The sequence below is a fragment of the Lactuca serriola genome, chromosome 5 (genome assembly GCF_051521515.1).
Source record: "Lactuca serriola cultivar US96UC23 chromosome 5, Lser_US96UC23_V15, whole genome shotgun sequence".
NCBI lineage: Eukaryota > Viridiplantae > Streptophyta > Magnoliopsida > Asterales > Asteraceae > Lactuca > Lactuca serriola.
Genome location: NC_136412.1, coordinates 215,121,782 through 215,128,190, shown reverse-complemented (window position 1 = coordinate 215,128,190; position 6,409 = coordinate 215,121,782). Strand labels below are relative to the sequence as shown.

At 27.1% G+C, this 6,409-nt stretch overlaps 1 long non-coding RNA gene across 13 annotated transcripts; it reads right to left on the bottom strand.

Moving 5' to 3' along the window:
- Positions 1 to 203: 203 nt before the first annotated feature.
- LOC145053551 (uncharacterized) lies at positions 204 to 3,239 on the bottom strand. Of its 13 annotated transcripts, XR_013684523.1 has the most exons (6): positions 1,824 to 3,239; positions 1,576 to 1,659; positions 1,306 to 1,374; positions 1,113 to 1,175; positions 964 to 1,040; positions 204 to 621 (listed from the first exon to the last, which is right to left on the bottom strand). It is a non-coding gene; the product is annotated as an uncharacterized LOC145053551 (long non-coding RNA). The 13 variants fall into 13 exon arrangements; XR_013684520.1 differs by having other exon boundaries at positions 204 to 448; positions 544 to 621; positions 1,306 to 3,239; XR_013684522.1 differs by having other exon boundaries at positions 204 to 351; positions 544 to 621; positions 1,306 to 3,239.
- Between the last annotated feature and the right edge of the window lie 3,170 nt (positions 3,240 to 6,409).

Sequence of the window (6,409 nt, the reverse complement as noted above, 5' to 3'; positions counted from 1 at the left end):
AAACTTTGAAGTTTCACATGTACGGTTATGTTTAAATATTATTAATTATTTGTTATAAAAAAAATTTAGATTTTGTTATTAGAAATTGTTTCTTGTATTTTAACAATATAATAACAATATCTTTTCAATTTTTTGCATATAATATTAAAAAAATCAAATAACATTCACAATAACTACTTGAAAATTTTTTGAACGCCAAAACATATCAAGAAAAGAAAAAGACCGGCTAGGAAAATGGCCAAACAAAGTTTTACATCTAGAAAGACAAAGTAATCAAAAAACGCCAAAAGAATACACCATAGATTCTACATAACAGAATACCATTGAGGGAAAGCATGACAAGGCCGTGTACTATAAAATCAAACCATCACATGTATAAAAATTTCTCCATACAACTGTATAAAATAAAACCCAATAGAATCCACAGAAGAGAATAAAATGCATATAGCTACACAAGAATTTGCAAAAATGATTTAAATGAAATCCAACCCCGACTTAGTTAAATTCCATTATTTAATAGCATAAATGAATGTGAGACCTTACCTTTTAATTGAGACCTGATCATCAACAATACAACCACCCCTCGACAGAAGTTGTGAAATAATAAATAAATAAATAAATCTGCAAAATGATATATATATATATATATATATATATATATATATATATATATAGAGAGAGAGAGAGAGAGAGAGAGAGAATTAGATGTGGAACTATAAGAGTCATCAAACTAAATGTATACATTGTAGTACTTCTTCATGCTAGATGTTGATAGATTGTTTAAAGAAAGATTATTAATTTGTTTTAGCAAAATTTAATAACAAAGATAGTTTAAAATGACCAATATACCCCTCCCCTTCCCTGCCACAACCACATTCCCCTTATAGATACAGTCAAATATCATATAAACCATATACATAGCTGCACATACATATACAGATCGATACACAAACAAACACATACCTGATGCCTGATGATCCACACACATATTCCAAGTTGTCACCCCTCCCCTCATCAAAGCACCCACATGTCTAAACAGCCTTGAAAATGAAATGCGAAATTTTTAACTATGAAAACTGAAAAAATATTAAACAAAAAGTGTTTTTTCCCACCCTGGATTTTTGATGTTCAGTCAATCACCACAACATTCCATCCATATATAAAGACCCTTTTACCTTCAAAAACCAATATAAACCAACAAAGAGACATCAAACTCATAATTTATAAAAATATGGACAATTTGCCATCTAAAATGATCGTGAAAAGAGTAATTTAATTTAGAGAAACTAATGAATACATTCATACCCTATTAATGTTGCCAACATGATCCTCAAACTGAAATCTAAATCCTGAACATGATTAATTCAAAAGAGACTGCAAACGATACATCAGGTTACACTATTAATGTTGCCAACATGATTATTTAAAAGTAAACAAACGATAAAGATCAAAGAGGCAAAGGAATGTCCCGAGTCTAAAATGGTAAGACTGCACCCTTGATGTATGTTTGTCTCATTTGAATTGAAAAATGTAAAAGGGAAATAACAAAAACCATTGAGGCTTTTCATCAATCACCTGATCTGCAACAACAACATGAAAATAGCTTTGAGGTGCCAGTAAGAGATGGACTTCACATTCTTTTCAAAAACCTTTAGCAACCTTTTAAAACAAATTATGAGTCAAATATTTAAAAAAAAAACTTCAATGTTCAATAGAAAGGCATGGAAAATAGCAAAACAGGAACCTATCGGAACTATGATTTCTCATCATTAGCTGTTGGGAAATCACCAAATTTTCGTTATTGTTGATGTTCAATTTCATACCTCTGATTTTTTTCCTACGCCTCCTTTCACTCATGCTTCTATTTATCTTTATCCCAGATTCGAAAACAATGTGATTTTTAAGAGTCTCTCTCCAACAAGAAAAACAAAGGAAATAATAATAGGGGTAGCAATCTTCCTCTATCTGCAAGTAGTATTTATACTAATGTTTCAAGTATAAAATAATAGTATAAGCTTATTTAACATATCAATATGCAAGCAAGCCATCACATAAAACTATCACTTAATTGCTTTTAGAGGGAGACCATCAGATACACACACACACAGGGGGAGAGAAACAAAGAATGGGTGTAAGCTATCAGATTCTTCTTATCAGAGCTATGATTAACGAAATGAAGCACAAGTTTACCTTTTCCTTAATCTTTAAGTGTGAGATTATCTTCTTCATTTTACTACTTTTCTTTTTTTAGTGAGGGAAAGAGTTCTTTTATGGATGAAACAAAGAGGAAATGTCAGTACCATAGAAAAGCTTATATCTTCGAAAGGTCAACCCTTAAGCTACCAAGGTTGTGATAAACATATCAAGCCAACAGTTTCGTTGCCAAAAATAGACATATGACATGAATCTTTCGTAGAAAGTGTGTTAATACCAGCTAAGAACGAAAATGACAAACAAAAACCAAAAATCATTCAAGTAAATTGGCAAAAAAAGAACAAATAGAAAAATCGAAGAAAATAAAAAAAAAAAAAAATCATAAGAAACAGATCCATCTAAAATTGACCATGTTACAAACCCTAAACTACAATCACCAGTACCAACAGTAAACAGGTTGAGAAAAAAGTTATAATTTTGTATTTCACCTAATCTGTACATAGAATCATCGTTTCTTTGTTCCCTTTGCATTTTCTTCAAGTTAGGTAGCCCCTTTGATTTTCTATGTATGAGAAAAATCTAACCTGACATCAATCAAAACAAAAGAGTTAGCCTGAGTGACCGCGGTCGGTATCTATGCGTGGTGGTCGTCGTCTACATCTTCTGCAGGTGGGAGTTGGTCACCGATTGAAAGAATTTAGAATTTTAGGGTTTTAATTGGCTGGGAGAGGAGATGCGTTTATATAACATGTCTCTCGTATGTATGAACGAATCAATTGCTGGAAATGAGAAGATACGATTAGATTGTTGAAAATGAGGGGATACTAATTCAAATTTCAAACGTGTTGTTGTGATATAGAGTACTTGTACCCAGAAGTAGTGAAGAAAGAGAAACACGGTGGTGAAACGCAGGATGTAACTGAGTGGACTTAGGGTTTTTTTTTACTGAGAGAGGAAGAAAACTTGTTTAGTAGAAAGAGAAATCGGATGATTTCTACGAAGGAGAAAGAACGGATATAGGGGAAGGGGGCGAAGAACCGAAAGATTTTTGCCGGGATCTTAGGCTTCTTCACAGCCATCATCAGGACTAAAGAACTGGGTCAAACCCCAATATGCATTGGTTAATTGTATTTCATTCTTCATGTTTTGTACCATTTAAAAAATATTATTATTTTATTGATGACTATTTATATTATTGGCTTAATGATTTGAACGTTTTAAAAAAAATATTATTATTATATTGAATCTATTTATAAAAATAATGAAATTTTTTTTATAAGATAATATATATATATATATATATATATATATATATATATATATATTAAAAGAATAATCAATAACTAGAGTGAGTTATAAAGAAAAATGATTTAGATTATATAAATCTTAAGGAAAAACGAATACAGATAAGTAGACATTTTTTTTATTAAATTGCTATATAAATCATTTGATAAATAAGTATAAAGTTATATTTAAGTATGTATTTGAGAAATACCTATTTGGTAAAAGAATCATAAAATAAGATTATGATAATACAATAATTTAATAAATGCAACATATGCCATTTAATATTAATTAAATAACAAAATTATAGGTCATCCTCTTTTTTCCATCTCACCTACTGTATCTTTGCTCTACTTGTGACTACTATCTCTTTATTTTATTTTATTTTATTTTTATTTATTTATTTATTTTCCTGTTCCCGCAGTTTCTTGCTAGTTGGGGTCAATTTTTATAAAACTTGTCCGTTTCTAAAAAAAACTAAGAAAATTATAATATCTTATTAAATGGTATAAGAAGATTACTAATTAAATGGTAAAAAAATTATTATAATCCAACAATACAATAAATGATAGATTAACGATATAGTAAGTGCTATATTAACAATATAATAAATGTCAGATTGTTATATGAATACAAGATGATTGACCACAAAATAATATAATAAATGCTATATTGATATTTCAACTTTTAGCATTAGCATTAATTTTTTATTCAAAAATTGATAATATAAAAATTTGTATTTTAGAATGATAAAATGATTCTTATACAATAGTTTTTCACAGTATAAAACATTTTATATTTAAAATAGTTGTACAATACTTCTTGAAAACATGAATTGTTATGTATAAAGAAATTTTGTTGTGTACAAATCAATTGTATTTTAGAGTATTTTTGAAAAAATTAAAATGAAGGATAATCAACTATATGCTATGTACATTGTTAAAAAAAATTATAACACTTTTTTTATTATACATAGATTCTTAAAGTTTATAATAAAACAAAATATATACTATTTTATTTATATCTTATGTCCTTGATTTGATTTTGAGAAAAAGTTGGTTACTCATATATGACATTAATTAACTTAATAAATTTAATTTTAACACAAAGAATAACGAGACTCTACCCTCCCTCTTATAAATGGAGCATAAAAGTATTAACGAAAACACTTGTTATAAGCTTTATGGAAAAAAAATAGAATACAAAATGAGTACACATTTTTTTTAATCGCTATATAAACCATTTTGGTAAGAAATACATAGGAGTATTTGGTAAAAAGACTCATAAAATAACATTATGATAATACATAACTATAATAAATACCACATATGCCATATAATAATAACTAAATAATCAACTCTAATAAATAATAAATGTTTTTTTTATATTTGTCACACTCTAATTCAATTTGCCAGATGTCATGCGGTTACTTTGAATTAATTTTTTTTCTACATTTCATTTTATAAGTTTTTATATTTTATTAAATTTCACACAATATTTTAATATAAATATTACAATAAATGGATATCAATTTCATTAATGAAATTCCCAAAATTAAATTTCATTAGTTTTTTTTATTTAAATCATTTATTTAAATTTAAAAGATAAAAAACATTTCTATTATAATAATTCATTATTTTTTCTTATTTTCTTTTAAATTCAAAGTTGTCAAAAATTTAGATCTTTATATATAACTTTAAAAAAAATAATAACACATATATTACATGGGTCTCGGTAAAATTATAAAATCTTATTAAATATTAGAAGAAGAATAGTAATTAAATGGTTAAAAAAGAACTATTAGAATTCAACAATACAATAAATGCTAGATTATAATTTTTTAAACAACAAATCTACATTACTCATACATTATTTTTTAATTTTCCATATGTTTACTATGAGATTTGAACCCTCAAAACTTTAAAGAATAAGGACAACACAAGATACCGTTAGATTATATAAGATGAGAACAAATAATATAATAAATGCTATATTGATATTTCAACTTTTACCATTAGCATTAAGTACTTATTCAAACATTGATAATTTAACAATTATTATTTTAAAATAGTTTTTAAAAATTAAAGTGGTGGATAATCAACTATATTACATGTACATTGATAACATATTTTTTATTATAACATATTTTTATTTTACCAAGTTTCTTAAAATTCATATTACAACTTAAAATATACTACTATTTTATTTATATCTTATATCCTTAATTTGATTTTGTAAAAAAAAAAAATTTTAAAAAAGGGAGAAAATTGATTACGCGTATATGACATTAATTAACATAATAAATTTAAGTTTGACACAAAGAGTAATGACGCCCTACCCTCCGCTTTATAAATTGAGCATAAAGTATTAATGAAAACACTTATTATTAGCTTGATTTGCATAAAGCAAATAACAAGACAATGCGTTCCCTCTTAATCATCGCCATCTTGTTCACAATCTCATCATTCTTGTTTTCATGTGCAACATCAGATGTTCATTGCGTAATTCTTACAAGATGGCATATGTTTGTAACCAACGATATCTCTGAAGACATCACAATTCATGTGACATCACGAAGAGATGATCGTGGAAATATTACCCTTCCATTTCAGGCTACTTATGATTGGGATTTTTGTGAAACTGGGCAAATAGTTTATGCTGGTCAGTTTTGGTGGGGTTCAAAAGGTCAAATTATGAATTTGTATGATACTGAAGCTTGGGAAGCCTGCAATAATCATAAATTATGGGTTACTCAACATTGTTATTGGTTAGTAAGACCGGAAGGATTTTATATTGGTACGCAAAACCTGCCTTTTCCAAATGACAATTGGCAGTTTAAAAAATCTTGGTCGTGAAGGACATGTAATACATTTACTTTCATTATGAAACATGATATAAAAATAAATTAATTAAAGTTTCTTCTTATTTTGTATTGTTCCTTAATATCTATAATTAGTTTTATCTTTAAAAG